Source organism: Ictidomys tridecemlineatus, chromosome 7 (genome assembly GCF_052094955.1).
Source record: "Ictidomys tridecemlineatus isolate mIctTri1 chromosome 7, mIctTri1.hap1, whole genome shotgun sequence".
Classification (NCBI taxonomy): Eukaryota; Metazoa; Chordata; class Mammalia; order Rodentia; family Sciuridae; genus Ictidomys; species Ictidomys tridecemlineatus.
Genome location: NC_135483.1, coordinates 127,764,392 through 127,787,784, shown reverse-complemented (window position 1 = coordinate 127,787,784; position 23,393 = coordinate 127,764,392). Strand labels below are relative to the sequence as shown.

The following is a 23,393-nucleotide window of genomic DNA, read 5'->3' as shown; positions in this document are numbered from 1 at the left end:
TCTCCAATCTGTTTCGGAGCCTTCACAGTTTTTCCACCCTGGAAATTTAGAAGCATAGGTAATTTCACTAATTTGTAAGACCTTGTAACCTGAGTTAAGAATCTTTACTTCTGAATCCCATGTCAGAAATATTTTTAAAAATCAGAAAGAGGAAGAAAGCAAGGAGTTCATAATAAAGTCCTTGAAACCGATAAGAACTGAAGGGACAGGGAAATCTTCAAGGTCCTGGGATAAGGAAGAACACTGATAAGTGTAGCAACTTTACCTATTCAGGGTTTTTAGGTGATTCTGGGACATATGAATGAAAGAGAGAGACGGGGCAGTGATTGGAAAACATTAGAGATAGGCTGGGGTGTGAGCAGATAAATCTTGAGCTTTAGGAACATTGTTTAGGCCTTATCTGATTGTTTTTTTTTATTGGTTGTTCAAAACATTACATAGCTCTTGACATATCATATTTATACTTTAGATTCAAGTGGGTTATGAACTCCCATTTTTACCCCGTATACAAATTGCAGAATCACATCGGTTACACATCCACATTTTTAGTGACTGTCTTGAGCAATGTGTTGAGAAGGATTCAGACACTGCAGGGAGGGGACCTGTAATCAGTTCAAAAGGTCAGCCAGAGGTTTGAACATAGTATCAGATATACAACCCAGTACCTCTTCCAAGGGCATTTAGTTGAACTGTCTAAGGAAATACCCAGAACTCAAATCTAAAAACAAATGTTTAGACTGCTGCATGGAACCAGGAAATCAGAATTATAAAATGTTTCACTCTATCAAATTTTGCAGGAATTGAAATGAGGCACGTTAAAAAAAACTCCTCAAGGTTATTGTTTATGGGTCTGAGTAGTGTTTGGGGGACAAATGGAGAAATACACTGAAAAGATTATGTTTAAAAAGTCACCTGTGAGATTTTGGTAGGGAAAAGAATTTGTGCTTAGAAACTAGATAAGTGCCAGGTTTATTACAGGAGACTGCTAATTAGCAATCAGCCATTGCCTAATCTTTATATGCATTTGTTAGTTCTAGTTGCCACTCAATCAGTTTAAGGATGCTACTTTATATATGAAATAACACAAAGTTTCCAAGCACCTCCCAGAGTGGTTTCCTACTTTCAGTAATTAAATATTTATTGAGCACTTAGTATAAGCCAGGTGTGCTAGACTGTATAAGGCTGCCAGAAATATAGCCACCATTCCTCCAAAACTTCAGTATAATAATGCTCCCATGACCCACAATCACAGAGGGGAAGGAGAGATGTATCCTGCATGAGGATTTAGGAATGACTACCCAGAAAAGGTGATAGTTGAGACAGGACTTGCAAGACTGGAAACAGAGCAATCAATTAGAAACCTTCTGTAGCAATCCAGAGGCAGAAGCATGAAGACCTGACACCTGCAAACCCATGTTTCTCAGTACAATGACAATGTGATACATGGTGTGTAACATCTGAACTCAAAAGGAGACTGTAGGGTAGAGTGGTAGAAAGTAGAGTTCTGGAGCCGATCAACCTAGATTTTAATATAAGTCTAGATGATTTGTTGTGTCTTCGTTTCTTCTTCTGCAATATGGAATACCAATAGGCTGTCTTTCCTAGGGTTACTGTCAGGATAAAATGAGTTAACCTATATTTAACTTGATATTCTTGGCATGTAGAACGCACTCAACAACTGTCAGCTCCTCCCCCTCCTCCTTTTCCTTCTTCCCTTCCCACCATCTCACAAAGTTTTGAGGCCATCCTTAACCAGTGTTTTAAAACATTGATTGCTGGGCCACGGAGGAGCATTATTTCCCTTAGTTTTTAGCTCAGGATTCCCTGCCTCCTGAAGCCCAATCTTTGTAAAGTGATAGCTCTCGTTTAGTCAGGCCTGAGACTCTTGAATTTTTACAGTTGTCTTCTGAACTATGTCTGTGCTGAAATCATTCCAACAACTTTCACAGTCAGCCCCCACTTTTCTTCTTTGAACCTTAATAGAGGTTGTAGCACATAGGAAGAGGACATCAAGCTCAGTTTTCTGAGGAGATCGTCTGGGAGCAACTGTTTAGATAATAGGCTGTGTGTCTCTCCATTTGGAATTCCTCTTGCATTTTGGTGTATAAAATCCGCTGGAAAAGATACTTTTTAACTAAATATTCCTCCAAGGAAATCAACCCCAGAATGCTTTCCTCATTAAAAAAAAAAAAAAAAAAAAAACTCATAAACTTAACATTTGAAAAACTCTATTTATTACTTTGTCCCAAAACTGGCTGCCTTCCTTTCCCAATTTCTGAATTTGGTAAAATTACTTTCCCAATTGTCTAACGTCAAAATCTTGAAACTAGGGTAGCAGTATTGGGAGATGGTGAAACCCTTAAAAGGCGGGGCCTAAGGGGAGATCTTTAGGTCAGTGGGCTATGATCTTGAAGGGAATTGTAGGAATTTGGCCTTTTCTCCCATGTCTCTCTCTCTCCCTCTTTCACTTTCTATCTACATATCCACAAAGCAAGTGGTTTAACTTCACCATGTGCTCCTGTCATGATATGCTGCCTGGCCATAGACTCAAACCAAGAAAGCCAAGCAACATGGGCTAGAATCTCCAAAACTGTGGGCCAAAATAAACTTTCCCTCTTTATAAGTTGATTATCTCTGGTATTTTGTTACAGTGATTAAAAGCTGACTAACACAATCCCTATATAAAGACTCTCACAAAAAAATATTATTGATTGTTCAAAATCCCTCAAAATGTTTTATATCATCAGGAAGAAATGACTGCAATAATTTATTTTTAGACCTTCCTTAGAAGGTGACTGCTTGGGAAGAAGATTAAGGCTGTCTTTAATCCTCCTCAGCTCCTTCCTTGTGTTCATTGATGCTTTTGCTTAATGTATTAATTATAAAGTCTCAGCAAGTATAATAAAGAGATCCCTACAATACAGTAGGTTAAATAAGATATTAATTTCTTCCCCTTCATATAATAGTCAGGTTGGTCTAATTTGGTTAGGCAACTCTGCCTCATGAGGACATTCAGGGATCTGTGTTTCTTCTCACTGCAGTTCTACCAGTCCCTAAGGTAAGGTATTTACCTTCCTAGTTGAAGCAGAATTGCTGTCGTGTCAAAGTTTCAGCTCAAGGTAAGAGGAAAGTAAAAAATCCAGAAAGTAGTTTAAGTTAAAAATGACCTGGAAATGTTATACGTCTCGCTGTGGAGACTGGAGAGCATATTGTCTAGCTTCTTGATCATGTGCACAGGAAGAAGGGTAAAATGGATCTTGGGACAATTAAACTTCTGACTTAACTATCTTTACTCTGGCCACTACGTATTTTAATTTATCATTCATGCATTCAGCTCTTCAGTCATCTATTTATTTGTTACTATATTTGTTTATTTGATCAGTATATGTTTCAACAACTACTTTGTCTTATTTGGACTCTTAAACAGTTCCTTATAAAAACTGAACACGTGATGGATGTCTTAAGACCTCTGAAGAATTGGGGGGAATTATTTTTGGAAGGGAAAGTACTTAACCTCTACCAGTGAGGTTATCTCTGTGGGAAGACTAACCTCGACAGCACATCAAAGGACCCTACTCTGTTGGTTTGGAAAGACTGTTTGGAATGAAGCTAGCTGATGGCGTGGACTGAAGTACAGTTATCCCTTCATATCCATGAGAGATTGCTTTTGCAACCTCATGTGAATACCAACATCCACGATGCTCAAGTCCCTTATGTAAAATGGAGTAGTATTTGCATATAATCTATGCATATCCTTCTATATGCTTTAAATCATCTCTAGAGTACTTATAATACCTAATCTAATGTAAATGCTATGTAAATAGCTGTTATGCTGCACTTTTTAGGGAATAATGGCAAGGAAAAAATATGTATGTATTCAGTGCAGACACAATTTCTTTTCAAATGTTTTCTATCCTTGTTTGGTTGAATCAGGAAATGTGGAACCCATAGATATGGAAAGATGACTCTACTTTGGATTCATCTTTCTCTTTTGAAATGTGAGTAATCAGTAAATAAAAAGGTAGGACAAATTCTTTAGCAGCAATATCACAGCTGCTGTTTCCATTTCATGTTCTAGTGTTCATTACCTGGTAAATTGCTATTTTAATTGCCTCCAGAATCTGTCATCTGTTACCCAGTCAATGGGAAGTCTGTCAATTCTTGCATGTGATTTAATATAAGGAATTTGTCAAGGCAAACACTCAGATGTTTCCATGTCAAACACAGGTCTTATTTCTATTTATTCTTTTATTGATTGATTGATGGATGGATGGATGGATGACTGGGGATTGAACCCAGGGCCTTGCACATGGTAGTCAACAACTCTACCACTGAGCTACATCACCAGCCCTTATTCTGTCCATTTGTCTGTTCAGTGGTAAAGTGCCCACATAGCCATATCCCCCACTTTTTAAAATATTTTATTTAGATACAGGGTCTCGTAAGTTTCTTAGGGCCTCGCTAAATTGATGAGGCTGGTTTTAAACTTACAATCCTTCTCAGCTGTTGGGATTACAGGCCTGCACCACCACACCTGGATTATTCTATTCATTTTTGAAGAGAACTTCTTCATACATGAAGAATGAAAATTGTAAATTCTATACTCTGGCTCCTCATCCCTAGTTAAATTGCCTTGATGATTTCTTTAGCCAATCTGTTAACCTCTTAGAATCTACATTTCTGCAATGAGAAACTACCGATAATTTATTTTTTGATGTTAGTAATCTACTTTGAACCCCCTTACTCTCTTTTTCTTTCCCTTACTTCCATTCTTCTCTTGTTTCTTTGCCAAGATTTAGCATTGCTGATAAAACAGAGAAGTACTTTTGTTGTTTGTGGTATTTCTTTCAGAGTAACAATATGTGGTAGTAAGCACTTCTCTTTTAAGTGGTTGATTTTTTTTTCTGTCCAACTGAAAGTTTTCAGAGATCCTGATACAAGGTGTTATGACCAAAGTAGGAGACTGGCACAATGCTCTATGTCCAAAGACCCCTCGAACTAGTGAAGGTACTCTTATCCAAAAGCAACAAGGACAAGTTTAATAAAGGCATATCAGGAAGAACAATGGAGAGGAAAATACCATAACTATCTCCTTCTCTTCCATTCATTCTTTATTAATTCAAAAGTATTCAAGGAATCTATTACCTATCAGGCACTACAGATGGCACTGGGCTGCAACCTAAAACACCATACGGTCTCTGCAATCAAAGGGCATACATTCCAGTGGGAAGATGGTAAGGAAATAGTACCAGCTGCAAATGCTGTGATGGAATGAAATTGATATTGTTTTGGGAACATTTTTTAAAAGAGATTAGCCAATCCAATCCAAGAAAAGTTCCTGACCTTCTCCCGACAGTCTCAGAATCAACCCTTTGCCTCATTTTGCTAAGAATTCGCTAAGAAAATCCATTTTAAATCACTGTCTCATTTAGGAATTTCTAACTACAAGATGTGTTTTAATTTAATCATGCTGTGTTCACTGCTGGGAATCCTATACAGTCTGGATATCTGTTAGAATTAGAGGCACAATCAAAAGTCAGCTAGATGCCAAACTATTTAAATATCTGGTCATATATAAATTTTAAAAAATATGGAAAACCAGAAAAAAGAGAAAATATCTGGTGTAGGAAATAAATAAATTTCCACAATTTAAATTGTTATTCTTTCTTACCAACTTATTAACAGTGTTCAATTTTTATATGAAGTAAAACAAACAAATAAATAAATACTATAAAAATAATGAATAAATAGTAACTTTTAGGAAAAGAATTTACTCAACCAAGGACCTTATTTGAGATACTATAAAATTAGGATGCAAGTTCTTCCAAAATAAAGGACGTTAACATTTTTTTTTTTTTTTTTGCATGCTGTAGACTAGGGCCTATGAAATTTACACCTGCTCTCTTGGGCAGTTCTCTCTTCTCATGCTGCACACTTTCCATGGGCAATAGGGGTCTCAAGTACCAAATAGGCAATGATCATCCAATCAAATCTCCAGTCTGATCTTTTCTCATTTGCTCTCAAATGCTCTCAAATCTCTCTCTATACCATTGCCTATTGTTATTTCCACCTGGATGTTTCATAACCTCTCAAACTTAATATAAACAAAACTGTACTTGTTATTAAAATCTGTCATATCTAAAACAACTCCTCTGCTTCCCAACCTTCTTGAATGGTACTACTGTGAACAACTTGCTCAGGGTAGAGGTCTGGGATTCACTCTTGACTCCCTGTCCTCTTTCTCTTTACCACACATAATCAACCAACCTAATCAATAACCAAGTCCTCCTGTCCCAAGTCCCAAGTAGTTCTTAACTCCATCCAATTTTCCCATATCAGTTGTCAGTACCTATTGAAGGTCACCATCATCTCTTACTTGGATATTACAGTACCATCATCTCTGACTTAGATATTACAGTACTTCTAGTGATTTTCCTGCCCCCGCTGTTGCTATAATGCAGCCAGAATGATCATTTTTATGCATAAATCTAGATACGTCACCACTCACCCTAAATATTTAATAGATTCCCATGGCCCTCTGTATAAAGACCTACCTCCTTCATATAGATTGTAAGTAGGCTGACCATATGTCCCATTTTCTTGGAATAGTCTTAGTTTATGCATATTATTTCAACATAATTATTAATAGTCCCTCCTTTCACTCTCAAATATGTTCTTGATTTGTTGAAGGGCTTTATTTATAAGGCTTTATTTATTTATTTATAAGGCTTTATTTATAAGGCCTTTCAATGGTCTGGATTTTTCATACTCTCTTGGCCTCATCTCTCACCTTGCCCTCTTGCCCTCTGCTTCAGTCTCACTAAACACCTTTAAGTTCTTCTGACACTCCTTCTTTTGCTTGCAGATTATTGCCCATACTCTTTCTCTCCTGGCTCAGTGGCTACCCTCTCTTCATGTCACAGTTACCTTTATATCTCTGTTCTATCATCACTCAGAACATCAGTATTTCTGCACTCATAGTTCTTGTCACATTGCTGCAGAACTAATTATTTATCTGAAGACACGACTATTCCATAAACTCTTGGAGCATGGATCAAGAACGTCTCATTCATTTTTTCCCCAGGAATTCCACTTATTCCAGTTACAATATGGATTCCCAGTAAAATCTGATTAGTAACGAAATGAATTTGGACAAACAGGAACGCTGAGTAGAATGTCAACACATTAAGGCTCTTGCGAGTGGGGTAGATAGATACAGTGGATTTGACAGTTAGCAAGACAAAGCAGAGGCACCTGCCTTACTTTTACAATAGACCTTGCACTGTGCTTTAGGGATATCTTTTCTTCTCTGATGGCTGAAAAAAATGTTAGTGTGGTTTCTCTGCATGACAAAAGGCTAGTATATGAGTGAGAACTTGAAGAACATAAACTTTCCTTGTTCCTGTCTTATTCCTGGGATCCTTATTCTTCTAGGAAAAACCCAAGATGAGTACAAAGCAAGTTATATGTAAAATTGTAATGTGGAATAAATGACTGGTGCTCTCATACCTCCACCTTTTATGTGTTGTCTGTCTAAGGCACCGGGCTCAGCTTCTAATGGGGATACCAAAATTTCCTTGAGTGTATTTAAACCCAGAGTTTGCTTCCTGGTTACTTCCTTGGTTGGGTTCTGAATACATTTTTCTTTCCTTTATTAGGCTTAGTTAGCACAGGGGTCAACATGCTATGATCTGTGGACCAAATGTGGTCTGCTTCCTGGTTTGTAAATAAAACTTTATTGTAATACGGCCATGTCTACTTAATTGCATAATGTTTATGGATACTTTCTTGGTATGATGGCAGAGTTGAGTGGTTGCAACACAGGTAATGGCCCACAAATCTAAAATATTTATAAGCTGGTCCTTAAAAGTAAAACTTGCTGGTTATCAGTCTTAAGTTCCAATCTAGGAGACTTTGGAAAGAGTCTAGGAGCCTGCAACTCATATGTGGTCTGTGGACCAGCAGCATCAACATGAAGGAATTCTTTATGAATACAGAAATCTTGAACCCTACCCTGGACCTACTGAATCATAATCTTTATATTCATAAGATCCCAGGAGATATGTGTATGCATAAAATTTGGAGAATTGCTAATCTAGGAGTCTCTGAAGAATGAGGAGAAACCCCCAATAGAACCCAGTTTGAAAATGTATTGTCTCTAGGACATGTAGAAATATTGCATGATGACCTAACATGTATAGGTTCCCAGAGAATCACTATGCTAACAAGCCATACATCTTAACCCCCAATAAGAGAACCTTGATAAGGGAATCTTAGGGCTATGAAAACTGACAGGGTAAATATTTGTGGGACAAAGAGACTCTTTATCCCCCAAATCACACTAGTAGGCAGTCATGTGCTTTGCCTACGAAGGAGGTCAACCCTGAGAGTGTCTATGGGAGATTAGCAATGCCAGTCAGAGCAGATGCTGTTTCATTACACGCCACAGTGCTCCATTTTATTGCAACGACAAAAATACTCCTTCTCTCTGTGTCCACCCTGTGGTTTCTGATTGCTTCTCTCAAAAAGCTGCAGTTGGTACTAACAGCTTGGGGGTGGAGGAAAGATGAGATGAATTTTTAAAAACAGTTATTTCACATCTATAATTTTGTTTTGATGCCTCTAAAATATTTTTTTAAGTTGTAAAAACGAGGCTTTAAAAAATTTTATTTTTTATTTTTTTTTATTGCTCTCAAGACATCACATGGGGGACAATTCCTGGAATCCTACAAGAATCATATTGAGTGGTAGAACAGTATGATTGTGTAGAACACAAGAAAGTTGATTGCCATCAAGCACAGCTTCCATGTAAATACCAGTACGGGGCTGTGGAATGCTCTGTAATTTTACTTAGGTGGTAAGGCAATGAATGTCTCCAAGAGCACATGATTTCCCTCCTTAGAGCAATAGATGTTTATTCTACCAAAACAATCCAAAATAAAACCTAAAGTCAAGGATGCAGAGTGCTTTGTTGTGATGGTAAATGAGCAGACCCAGTGTGTCAACTTGGAAAAATGAATAAATCTCATCACCAGCTGCATCACCATAACCTTTTGTCATGGGAGGAAGACGTAGGAAGTTGGTTTTGTTTGTTTTTGTGGCTGATGGTTTGGTCAAGACATTTATTTCACTAACCTTGGTCTCAGATTCCTTTATCAAAGAGGAAAGAACACTCTAAATTTATTACATTATTAATTTGGGTAAAAGTACACTTTGTATGTTTTAGAACCTAAGAATGATAGTCCCACTCATTCTCAATTCACAAATGCTGACAGGGGACAGCAAAAATTAAAAAAAAAACATGGTTTTGATGTCACCTTTTTCTGCCCTTACTAAACTAATTTCTATATCTAAAAACAATAACTTTGATTGACGTAATTTTATTTCATTTTGCTATTTCCTTGATGCAGGTTCAAATGGATCGGTTAAAATAAAAATTAAAAGTAAATAAAAAAGAGAAACAGAGATTTAGAATATCCAATAGTGAATCTTCAGGCTCTTGAAATATGGGAACTGGTTGTGTGGCTTCATTGAAGGAGTCTCTCAGCTTGGTGGGACTGGAGATGCAGACCCCAGGAGGTTTCCAGTGCTCAACTTCATTTGGGCTCCCTAGTGCCCCTGAATGACTCCATGCCTCATGACTCAGGAGCACATAATGTAGGGGGCAATCATAGATGTAAGTTTCTAGACCATTGCAAGATGCTCTTGTGAAGATCCTTTGCTGTTTTTAGTGTTTGAATGCATCTCAGGGATGGTGATTAGCTATAAATTTTTTCCATATAGAAGAAAAGTTCACCCCATCCTTTTTAAGCTGGCTGTTCTGATCTGAAGACACTTTGTGAATGGGGAAATCGGTGCTCCTTCCTTGCCTATTAACTCATTTAAAGTATGTCGTTTCTATTTCTACAGACAGCCCCAGTGTACCTTCTGTGGTCCTGTCCTGTGTCATTGCTTGCTTCAGTCACTGCTTTCCATCACCTTGTGGGACAGGGAGTATTCCATACAATTTACAGATGAGGAGGCTGGATTTACAGAGGGAGGTCTTCTAGGCAGCACATTGTGCTGCACTGTTTTATGAGTAGGCTGAAAAAACCCTCATTTATCTACCTATTGTCAACAAGTAATGTGATGAATATGGAATATGCCAAGCACTGTATTCGATGTTGAGGTTACAAAGGCAAATGAGACACTGTTTTTTGCTCTCATGAGATTCTGTGCCAAATGGGAAGATATGGATTTTGTTTTTCATTACAAACTTGAGATCTTTCTTCTTTTCTTTTTTCTCAATCTCTTGTACTGCTTTTGCTTGGCATTAAGAGTGTATTTGCTATACGGCCTGTGTGAATTAGTTTAGGCACAGCCTTTGCTCTTTACATGTTTATACTTCATGACAGACATAATAGACCTACGGAGATGACTAAATAACCATATGGTGATGACAAATGTGCTCATTAGCTACAACAGCCCACTAATTCAAGAATCTCAATTTTTGAAAAATAACATCAATCCAATAAGTAAAAGTGAGGCTCGCTCTGAGCACTCAAAATAGAATTTACTGAATATACCAATGAAGGACATGTACTTTATTTGCAAGAAAACAATTTAGGCCCTCTCTTTAAACCAATGTATTCTTAGATCTTGCAAAATTTTAACATGGTAGGGTATCTGCTTGTTGGTTACAGAAAATTAAAAATTAAAAAAAATCTGTTTATCATTAGCCATTGCTCAAAAGAAGAGATTAGATTTCTAAAAATACCTTATTAATAATTTTGGTAAGGGCTGGTTCTGTTCATCAGAACTGAGAGAATGTAGAAAATGTAGAACTTTCACTTCTGGGTGGTATATAGTTGCTTCACTGATAATGTGAAGTATTGTCTATGACAGGACTATGCAGCTAAGTTTTCTGAGTGTGGATTTGCAAAATAATGTTCAAGGTGGCTCTGTCTTGAGGAGGGAGAAAAGAAGAGGAAATGAAAAGTGTATTGAGAAGACTTCATTTTGACCTTTGGACATTTTGAACAACAGGAATATGTTCAGTATCTCAAGAAAAGTGTTATCAAATCCAAAGATGAGATCTCGACTCTAACTTTTGGTTTTCTTTGAATGATGTAGGATAGGAGTGTATAGTATTTGTGTAGCTTTTAAGAAAACCTTATTTAGAAACAGAAAAATTAAAAATCTTGATCAAAGATAGCTGAGTAAAGCAAAATAAAGAGGGCAAGAAACACAATGCAGATGTTTTAATCAGCTTTTGTGATGCTGTGACCAAAACACCTGGCAAGAACAACTTGGAGGAGGAGAAGTTTATTTGGGGGGTCAAGGTTTCAGATGTCTTAGTCCACATGCAGCTGATTCTATTCCTTGGGCCCGTGAGGTGAGGCAGAACATCTAAGTGGAAGGACCCAGTGGGGAAAGATTCTTAGCTCATAACGGGGTCAGGAATCAGAGAGAAAGAGAAAGAGGAAGGAGCCACAAGAAGATGCTCCCTCCCAGGACTCTCCCCCAAGGACCCACCTCCTCCAGCCATACCCTTCCTGCCTATAGTTATTACCCAGTCCGTTCAAATCAGGATGGACTGATTAATTTACAGTTCTCATAATCAAATCACTTTACCTCTGAATGTTTCTTCATTAACAAGAGCTTTTGGGAGACAGCTAATATCCAAGTCATAACACAGATATCTCTTTCAGTCTCTCTCTCTAGCACAGGAAATTGAACCCAGACCCTTGAAAATGCTCTGTAAATGTCCTACCACTAAGCTACACCCACACTTAACCCAATGCAGATCTCTTCACTTGCATTTACATGTTCTGCCTGCTGGCCTCATGGTTTTGCAACCCACTTGAATGAGCCACTTTTGAAAAACTACTATTTTCTGAACAAATGACTGAGAAAAATCCATCTCCGGGTCAATGGTGAGAGACAAAATTGGATAAGGACAAGACAAGGTATAATGTATTTGTCATCACTTTCAATGAGTCCGTTTCTAATAAAACTTATATTTGGTTGTTGTTCAATGCCTACACTTGAAATAAAATATTTAAATTTAGTGTAATTTGGTATTCAAAACAGTTAATAAAATTTGAGATTTATTTACCCAATGATGAGTTGTCTAAGGCACAAGTTGCCTTAAAAATAATAAAGACATGAGAAGAATGGAGGAGCTTCAGATTGGGTAAAGGGAAGGGAGGGAGAGAAGGGTGAATGGGAGGAAGAAAGGTGGTGAAATGAGATGGAAATTGTTACCGTAGGTACATGTATGACTGCACATATGGTGTGATGCTATATCGTGTACAACCAGAATAATAAAAAGTTGTGCTGCAATTGTGTACAATGAATCAAATTTATTTTATAGGTATATATGCTCTCATATATACCTATAAAATAAATTAATTAATAAAAATTATGAAGACACATGAAACATACATTACAAAGGTTTTCAACTGAATTTCTCCTTTGATCACTATGTTTAATCACAGTTTATATCTTTCTAGGATTTTACAGAGTTTGTAGACTATCTAAATATTTTCTTACCTCATCTCCTCTCATAGAACTCAGTCCATAAAATCATCATCAACTTCATTGCCATAATTACTATTGAGATGTGCTAAGCTCTTCACACATATTAATTCATTGATAACTCCCAGTAACCCAATGAGGTAGGTAATATTCTTATTTTCCCGATGAAAGTAAGGCAAGAAGTTAATAATACACCCAAGTTTTCATACCTATCTCTTAAGCATTATTCTGTATCATCTCAGACATATTGAGATCTGAAGGCAATTTTAATTTTAGTCTTTAAATTTATAAATGAGAGAACTGAGGCTTCATATAGAAGAACTGACTTTCTTGCGGTACTCACTAATTCTTGAAAGAGTTTTAATCCAAATTCATGTTTCTTTTCTTTTCTTTAAATAGCTTTAGTTATACATGGACACAATACCTTTATTTTATTTATCTATTTTTATGGGGTGCTGAGGATCAAACCCAATGCCTCACATGTGGTAGGCAAGCGCTTTACCACTGAGCTACAACCCCAGCCCCAGGAATTCATGTTTCTGACTCCCATTTAGTGATCCAATACTATACTTTGTGCCTTGTTTTCTCATAACACATTCTTCACCAGAATATTCACTTTATGAGGGGAAAAAAAGGTAGAAATGGAAGATGTACACTCTTCTATAAATCAAATGCTTATTGGAGATGGAATCTTTGTCTATTGATTAAAGTCAGAATGTGAAAATCAGAGGAGTTTTATGTACATTGAAACCTGTGAGGCCCTATCAACCTGGATATTTCATAGGTGGCATTGGACAGTCCTCCAGCTTTCGCCTTTCAGGGAAGCCTGTTTATCTCCATTGTCCTTAAGTTGGAAGGTCTATCATACAGTATTCTTACACTTATTGACTTAATGTCATTCATAAATGAGTGACGTTAAGATATACTGAGCATATATTCTTAGTCTCTAATACTAATAAATTTAAATGTCCACATTCCTGGACCCAAGCTGGACAGTGCTTGGTTAACTCTGAACTTGATTTGCCTTCATCTGCCCTTGGAAGGCTCCATTCCCACCCATGACATATGCAAGTAAGCAATTTCTTTTAAAAACCAAACATTCATTTTTGATTGATATCTGTTGAATACAACTGAACATTCAAGTACACTAAAGCACACACGGAAAACATGTGCCCATTAAGTAGCTGACATGCTAAAAAAATATGGAAGTGAAGGTCTTCTAGTATTTGAGAGTGCTCAGTAATGTTCACTTGTGAAAACCACAGAACAAAGTCCCTCCTATAAGCTCTGTTAATTACAGAACGGAATTCAGTTTGAATGAATTAATTTTAATCTTTCTCTGTAGTGAGGAATTTAGATTATGAAGTACCCAGAGGACTTCATTATGAGGCAGTTTCACTTATAAGCAGGGCATCAATCTACCTATTTTGCTTTTGAGCAAGATTCAAACTTATGGGTAAAATATTCCCTTGGGTTAAGGCAGATGCCTTGAGAAGTTGCATTAATAACTATTTACAGTAACTGTTTATGATTCATGAGTTAAGCAGGTTTATTTTCCTGTGGCTCACCAGACCATCTGTAAATTGGCCTGACAGAGGGCTTCAAAAGAATAAATACATAGAAAAAAGTTCTGAGTAAGAATTGAGGCTGTTTTCTTAACATCGAAATCCCAATTGTTGTTTTTAGACTTAATCAAGTGCCTTTTATTTTAAACTCTTGATCAAACAGTTCTTTTCACTGAGGTCTAAATATTGACTGTAGATTAATTTCAGTATATAAATTTAATATGTGGTAGAAAGTAAATATTTATGTTATTTTATATGCCTTTCCTAATGTTTGAATATATTGGGTACCTAAAGTAGAAAATGTGTATCTCTGGGAAACTCAGGCAAAAATAACAAAATAATATTATATAACTAGTAAGTCCCTAACTTCTCAGTGAAGGTCCAGATGACTTAAATTATGAGCAGTATATATTTTTAGTCATGAGTGTAGTATATGATCTTGTAAAATTCAAAAAGAGAAGTGAATAAAGTCAGTGAATATTCACTCCCCCCTCTATTTCTCAGGTGTCCGTAGTATGTGAACTTTCAGGATCTCTTCCATAAACATATATCTACTAGTGGGCATCTACATGCCCATATTCTTTTTGTTTTATAAACATTGGGATTAAATTATGCTTTTTGGATGGTATTTTATTAACCTTAAAGGTAAATAATAATGTATAAGGATTAATTTTTTTCAGCTATTCATCATTTCATGAATCCTTTTAAAAAATAACTACTTTATTGACAGATATTGAAGTTCTTGACATTTTTTTCCCTATGAAAAATTGATCCCTGGTGAAACTATCCTTGTAGACTTCTCAATTTAATAAATAATTATAATTTTAATAGATAACATCTATACTTGATTTAAAATTTAGAAGGTACTTATGGCTATATAGTAAAAGCCAAATTTCCCTTCTACTTTTATTTCCTAAACACTCAATTTCTTTAGGTTTAGAAAAACCTTCCAGAGATTTTCTGTCTGTATGCATACAAAATTCCTGCCCTCTTATACAACCATAATACCTATATACCTTTCTATCTGGCTCTTTAACTTTTTTTTTTTTTGAGAGAGAGAGAATTTTTTAATATTTATTTTTCAGTTTTTGGTGGACACAACATCTTTGTATGTGGTGCTGAGGATCAAACTCGGGCCACACGCATGCTAGGCAAGCACACTACCGCTTGAGCCACATCCCCAGCCCTGGCTCTTTAACTTAATAGATCAATCTGTTTAAGCTGCTATATTCTTTTTTAAACTATGAGCTATTTCCTTGTATGGATATAGAGTAAATTTTTTTTTGAAGTGCTGGGGATTGAACCTGGGGCCTCCTGCATGTTAGGCAAGTGTTCTATCACTAAGTTAAACTTCTTCCCAGCTCATGGTATAATTTGTATAGCCTATTAAATATTAAGTACTTCTTTATTAAGTTGTTTCCTACCATTACTATGAAAATAAAGTGAATGTCCTTATACGCATGCCATTTCCACAGGTGATCATATATGTGTAACATAGTTGTTGAGTGCAAAATGTTGGACCAAAGAAGCAATTTTATTTTGGAAAATGTCAAGTTTTAGACCTCTTGAATATAGAGCTTGTAACAATGTATTCTTTATTCAGCACTGGGTAAGAGAGCACTTCTTTCAAGCTTGCAACATAGTCTCTCTCTCTCTCTCTCTCTCTCTCTCTCTCTCTCTCTCTCTCTGTCTTATCATGGCCAAGTGGTAAATGAAAATGGTTCCTCGTTATGATGATGTTTTCTACATTTTTAAGTTCTTAGTGAAGCTAAATAATAGTTTATATGTTTAAGAATCATTTGTATTTTTTTCCTATTAAGATTTATCTTTATTTCTTCCCAAATTGATTCTTGGACTTGAATTGAGTTGTGTAAGATCAGTGAAGTTCTCACATTTAGGGCTACTGGTTATTTATCAGTAATATTAGTAAAATGTCCACTCACCTGCCAAAATTTGTCATTTGTCACTTGGATTCTTGGTCACTTTTGCAATGAAAAAGATTTTCATTGTTTATGGCGTAAAATTTATCGTCTATTTTTAGAGGTTGCTGATTTTGTTTCATATTTACAAAGTTGTTTTTCTTTTCTAAGTTGTTTTTGTTCACCACTTTATTCTTTTAGTACTTTGTTGCTGATTTTTTCCTAGCCCACCCCCAAAATATTTTGCTTTCCATATCAACTTTCAAATCTACTTATCTGGATTAATGCTCAAGTTATACGACACAATCCTTCTGGGGTCAGAATTCTGGTTATGCTGTTTACTAGTTGTGGCATCTTCAGAAAATATCAGTAGATGCTGATGGCCATAGTAGTAGTAATGTCTCTATCATAAGCTTGCTATAAGGATTCAATGAGATGGCACATCATATGGCTGCTACACAGTAAGAACTAGGTAATGTTAGTTGTCATCAACTTCATCATCATCATTATTAATTTTGGGATTATTGTAATAACTCAAACCAAGAAAGAGTCACATTGAGAGAGCTCCCTTTGCTGATCTGGAGAGAAACCCATTGATACCAACCATGCATTTAATGGGAATGTCATTGTCTCAGTTGCTGTTTCTAGGCATACCACACTTAAAAGCCACAAGATTTTAGTGATGAATTATGATAAAGTAGGGATGTTGTGCACCACACATTGTCATTTGACTCTGAAGAGTCCTACTTAGGTAGTGTCCACAGCTTTTTTAAAAACTTGCAGATTCACATTCAGCCAATTGGGGATTCAAATCCAGGCCCGTAAGACTGGTGGGTAACAGGTATAGAAAATGAAGAAGAATATATTTATAATCCTGAGGTGGGTAAGACCTTCCTAGGGATTCAAAACATTCAGAAGTCGTAAAGGAAAGTTTCAACAGATTAGAATACTTAAAAGTTCAGAATTTCTGTGCAATAAATGTCAAAAAGCCAAGTTAAAAGACAATTATGAACCTCATCAAGAACTTTCTTAACACGTACATGAAAAGATAGCAACCTTAATATCTAAAGATTTCGTGAGGAAAAGATAATATAATACAAATTCAAATAATTGAGAATAGCCAGAAAAATGTGAAAAATATTCAAATAGAAATTAAAAGATAAATCTTTGACCTATAGATAGACGAATATTTAAAATATTTTTAAGAGCCAAGAATGTGGGATGCTAGGTATTCATACATTAGAAGTAGACTGCAATTCAGCAATACCTCAAAATTATATGATACACACACTTTGGACTGGAGAAGACCATTTCCAGATATCTCTTCTATATACTGACATGTTTTAACAAAGATATATGATTAAAAGAAATAATTACAATGTCATATAACAATACTATCTGGCCAGTATCATTCCATAGTATTTCCTTTCCTCTTCTCTTCTCTCCCTCCATGGTCCTTTCCCTCTACTGAACTCCCTTCAATTTTCATAAAATCTGCCCCCCACATTTTTTTGTCATTTTTCCTCTCCGATTTCCACACATAAGATGATGCATACTACCCTTGACCTTCTGAATTTGATTTATTTCATTTAACATAATGTTCTGAATTTCCATCCATTTTCCTGAAAATGATACAATCTTATTTTTCTTTATAGATTAATAAGCCACTGTTGTGTACCTCATCTCTCGCCCTACACAAAGCCAACTCAAAATAGATCAAAGACCTAGGAATTAGACCAGAAACTTGCATCTACTAGAAGAAAACATAGGGTAAACACTCTAGCATATAGGATCAGGCAATGACTTTCTCAACAGGACCCTTAAAGCTCAGGAAATAATGCCAAGAGTTAATAAATGGAATGGCATCAAGTTAAAGAGATTTTGCATAGCAAAAGAAACAATTAGAAATGCGAGGAGAAAACCTACAGAATGGAAGAAAATGCCTTCTAGTTACTCTTCTGACAGAGGATTAATGTTCAAATATATAAAGAACTCAAAAAACACCAAAAACTCCTCTAATTAATAAATGGACTAATAACTAAACAGACACTTCCAAAAGAAGAAATGCAAATGACCACCAAATATATGAAAAAAAAATGTTCAACATCATTATCAATTAGGGAAATGCAAATTAAAACTACACTGAGATTTCATCTCCCTCCAGTCAGAATGGCAGCCATCAAGAATATAAACAATAACAAATGTTGGAGAGGATGTGCAGAAAAAGGAAAACCTTTGCACTGTTGATGAGATTGTAAATCAGCACCACCACTATGGGTATCAGTATTGAGGTTTCTCAAAAGATTAGGTAGGGAGCCACCATATGGCCCAGCTATACCAGTCCTCGGTATTTATCCTAAATAATTGGAGTCATCATACTTTAGCAATACATGCATACCCAGTTTATAGCAGCACAATTCATAATAAACAAAGAAAACAGCTTAGATGTCCATCAAGTAATGAAGGAATAAAGAAAATGTGTTATATGTATAATAATGTGGTACTTATATGTAATATGATGTGATATGTGTGTGTTTGTGTGTGTGTATCATCATAAAGTACACAAAAATACACATCAGTAGAGAAATGGTTGATATGGAATGTTATAAGTGGAAAGATTTCCCAAACATATTACTATATGAAAAGGAAGTTGTAGAAAAAATTCATAGTGCAATTCTATAAATGAGGAGAAATTCTCCAGACAAAAGCATAGATTATGTAATACAACTATGCAAAAAATGTCTAGGAAAATGCACACTGGTTTGCTTATTATGTTTCTAATAAGAAGAGTAGTGTCTATGGGTATAAAAGGACAGGCAATAGGAAGGTAAGAGTGAGCATGGGGTATTTTCATTTTTTTTAACTCTCTGTATCTCCCTGTTTAAAATACTTATAACTGGAATGCACTTGTGTGTAGTCTGTAATGAAACCTTATAAAAAGAGTCTCAATAACATGGATATCCTTACAGAATTCTACTTGCTGTGAAGTGGAATAGAATGATTACATCTAAAATCTTGCCTAACGTACTTGATTTTTTTTTTCAGAATACAATTGGAGGACCATTTATGAGATCACAAATATTCAGGGGATAGAATATGACTGTTCACAAACCACCACACTACAGCACAGGTTTTAAGAAAACAATTCCCAGGTCCTCATAAGATTGGGAAATGGGGTTATATAATGAGCTGATTTTTCTGGCAAACTGCACCTAGCCTCATCATATTGGATTCTGTACCACAAAGACTATCATATTCTGGGATGGACTTTCTTTCTCTGCTGTGATCCTATTAGACTTTGGCTCCTTAACATATTAGAAAAACAGTGGCAGAATGAAGCCTCCCTGATATCATTAATTGTGAAACTGACTTAGACTTGTTTGTCAAAACTATTGCACAAGGACATCGTTAATCTTCTTCCTTGATATTTCATGAGAAGGAGATTGATGCCTTAATATCACCGGATTTTCTTCCTTGAAGATTGGCCTTTCTGGTCTGTCATTTGTTTTCCTGCTTTTGACAATTATCTGTATAAGCAAAACAACAATGAATGCACAATGGTAAACATCAGTGAAATTCACCTGCGGTGGCAGAGAGGCTTCAGGGAGTGAAAAGACATGACAAAAGTTCATGCCTATCCAAAGACATCCCCTCTGTTCAGCTCCAGTCAGTGGTTAGTGTTGGAATGGAGGCCCAGCATTGTATATTTTCTGTGCTTTCAAGAGAAGCAAAAGACAAAACTCAAAACAACCAATTTTATGTGTTTTTCTCCCTTTCATTTTTTAAATATTAGGAAATAAATATGTAAAATATAAACATCACTTATTTGAAAGTCAAATTTATATGGGCTACCACTTTGCAACTTCAGATTTTTATGACTTTTTTTTTTTTATCCCAAATGCTCTGTATCATAGGTTCTGAAACTTAGCAGTGCATGACTACATCTAGAAGTTATTAACAATAGAGGCTATCAGGCCCCACTCAAATGCAATAAATTTGAGACTACATTTTTTTATAAGCTCCCCCATTAACTGTATACAGTGAGTTCGACAACAGCTCTTGGCTTACTGCCAATCTACTATAATTGGAATGGCAGATGGGATCTTTCTTAAATGCAAATTCTAATCCATTAATGGTGGCTGCTGAAACACTGACTTGAGGAGGTCTGTCAGACTGTGACTAGGTTCTGTGGGAAAGATTGGGGATCTCTTACTGATATATACCTTGGGCACAAGCACATGGAAAGAAATGGTACTTGTGCAGGGTCTTCTCTGACCATGACCCATAGGTTAAAACCTATGTTTAAAAAAATAATATTAAAATCCCTCCATGATGGGATCCTTCCTTCTTCCCTAAGAAGTTTGTGTGTGTTTGCTGAAAGAGAGAGAAAGGGAGGGGGGATATTTTAGAATCAAGACTCAGAAAAAATACTCCTAAGTTCATAAACCTAGTTTTGGAGAATAAATTGACTTCAATTTTTCATTTAGCAGATATTCGTCTAATTCAAGTCTTTGGATAGGAAGCACAACACTATTCCTTTGTACTGTCAATTCTATTCCTATGAAGTCCTGTTGATTCTGCTCTGTCCACTGGGTATCCTTATTCAGGCTTTTCTGTTGGTCACAATTTTGAGGAGGAGTAAGATGTCTGTGAATAGCTGTGTGCATAGTTGAAAATAGTTCATCACTACCTGCATAATTTACCATGCTTTTGATTGAAAGTAGTAAGCAGCTTGAACTGTACAATCAATATGTCCTCCTTAACAAGAAACTAGAAGCCAACAATCTCTGTCCTTGGCTTGGTAAATCCACATTGTCCCCTAGTTGGAGGGCAGAGAGTACAGATGAAGGGAGCATACCCTCGCCTTATTGTCATTGGGCAGAACTGTGTCATAAGCCCATCACCAGACCAATCGTTGGCAAAGTAGAATGAGCTGAATTAATGGCAATTCATCCCATGCAGCTGGGCATTGCAGCCAAAAAAATCAGAAGTGGACAATGAGGAAGCAACAGGGTGTGATACATCATATCTAGAAATCAGTGCCAAGAACAAGATCCAGTGCTAGGATGATGAATGCCATCCCACACCAGGATAACAATGCTAAGGTTCAGAGATTCACATTCATGAACAACTTGACACTCATACAAAAGCGATGACTATTAATGCAGTCATAGCAGTAAAATGTATTCTATTTGAAGACTACTCTAATATCTGTACACAAAGGAAATGCACTTCAGAAAACTTGCATTAACTGATGCTAATTAATAAAGTGGTTTTGATTAGTAAATGGGATGAACATTATACCAAGATATTTAGTAAAGTCTAGTTGTTCCCAAACCTCAATGTGAATCTGAATCCCATGGCTTTAGAAATTCCAAGCACTTTGGGGTAGATGAAGAACATTAATGCAAAAAAATAGAATAGTTCAAGGTATTTGTGATTTGAACACTTTAGAAAGCTTAGAGACATTTTAATGACCTGTTGATCTTAGAGTAGCAATATATAAAATCAACATGCCTGCCCTGAGTACACCGATGTTCTTAAATGGTAAGATGCAGTCAGATGTGTGTAGAAATCCTGATTGAAAAAAAGAAAAGGGAGTAAGCTAACTTGTGTTTGCCTCCTTCAGTGGTTTTTAACCTTCTGGGTTTACAGGCTTCATTGAGAATCTGAGCAAGGTTATGGAATACTTCCCAGAGAGGCACATTTGCATAGTCGCACAATGTTTTGAATATTAATAACCTCTACTCTAAATGCTCTTGGTCCTATTAGAAAAACTAAAGCAGCATAACTAATAACTAACAATTGACATTATTAATTGAGTCCTTACAAGTTTTCTAGGTTCCACTGAGATCTACTGAGCTAGAAGCTCCGGGGCTTCAAAAATACATAATTTTATAAAGTTCTTTCATTATTTCTGGTGAAATTAAATGAATCCTTCCTTGCCAGTGAGAGAAGCAAGGGTGTTAGAGTCACACAAACTTGAGTCACACAAAACTTTACACTCATTGGCAACAGCAAGTCACTTCAATCCTGTGAGCTTACTTGACATCACCCATAAACTGGGAAGGCTAACGGTTCTCACAAGAGCTTGGGAAAGTCAAAAGGAGGTAATGTATGACTGCACCAGCATGTGCCCTGGCATATAGGATGCACCTTAATTATTTATTTTTTATTGTAGGTACTCATAAAAGGTACATTGGTTTGCAGTTAGAATGTTGTCCAAATATGAAATGATTAACTGAATGAAGAAATTTGTGGTCATAACATTTCCATTAAATGTTAAAAACAGAAATTATGACAACAAAGAGAAGATGGCAGTGGGGTTAGCTGTACATGGGTTTTGTTTGAACTACATGATATAAAAACACAGGAGCAAGACAAAGTTGCTAACAGCTCACTGACACTTAGATCTGCAAGTCTCGGCTTCACTCTAACCCTAATTTTGCAAGGCTTTGGGGAGATTTTCAATCCCTAAAGCTTTAAATTTTCATGTCAATACAGTAAATTCTTGGTTATGGGGAAAAAGCCTCTTTGAAGTGTCCAAAATAGTTCTCAGATGGAAAAAAAAAATGAAAGAAATCATGTTGTACATCCAGCAACAAATACAGAGGAATCTTTGAACGAGTGCAATAAACATGGAAGGAAGAGTAATGATTTGAAGGGTCATTCTGTTGGTTATTTGGTCAACAACAACAACAAAAAAACCCTTATTGCAGATGACAGTTTTCAAAGGACAAAAAAAATGGGACTTCCAAGTTAGGCCAAAGATAGCAAACACACGGGGTAAAGTAACTCAGGGAATAGAAGAGAGAGTTGCCTGGAAGAGAGGAGTCACAAGAATTAAAGCCATCAAAGGAGAGTCCAGAAATGGATTCAGATCAATAAAAGCTTAGTGACACTTCGTAATATGTGTCCTGAGCTTATGGGTGTCCTGCCAAAGTTGTCGAATGAGGAGTAGGGGCTGAGAGTTGGCACCTTCATAATGTACCGAGACCATTTATGTTTGCCTCTTTCCAGTGGGATTCACATGCTTCCATCACTAAAGAACCTTCCTAAAGGAATCCTTTACACTTACAGGTAAGCAGGGCTTAGTGGTTTGATGGGCCCCTGTGTAATGTGCTTAGTCATGCAGGGAAATGAAAATGGCATCGTTAATAGTCACACAAGGTATTTTCAATTAATTTCTTTACTAATTAAGCCAAAAATAATAGCTACTCTTAAGTTTTTACTATGTTAATGGCATTGTGTTGAGCCTTTGATTTGCATTATTTTACTCAACCTTTACCTCTACCCTATGAGGTGAACAATGTTATTAACTCCATTTTAGAGATGAGAAAATTAAATAGCTTGTTTAAAGTTCTACAGCTAGCCAGTAACAGAAAGAGTT

General features: G+C 36.3%; 1 long non-coding RNA gene across 4 annotated transcripts in view; it reads right to left on the bottom strand.

Annotated features, from left to right (window-relative positions):
* LOC106145229 (uncharacterized) overlaps positions 1 to 23,393 on the bottom strand; it is a 93,626-nt gene that overhangs the window by 52,271 nt on the left and 17,962 nt on the right. For all 4 annotated transcript variants that reach the window (XR_013424086.1, XR_013424085.1, XR_001230109.4 and 1 more), the window contains exon 4: positions 1 to 38. This exon is cut by the window's left edge and continues 93 nt beyond it. This is a non-coding gene — a long non-coding RNA (uncharacterized LOC106145229). The remainder of the gene's footprint in view (positions 39 to 23,393) is intronic.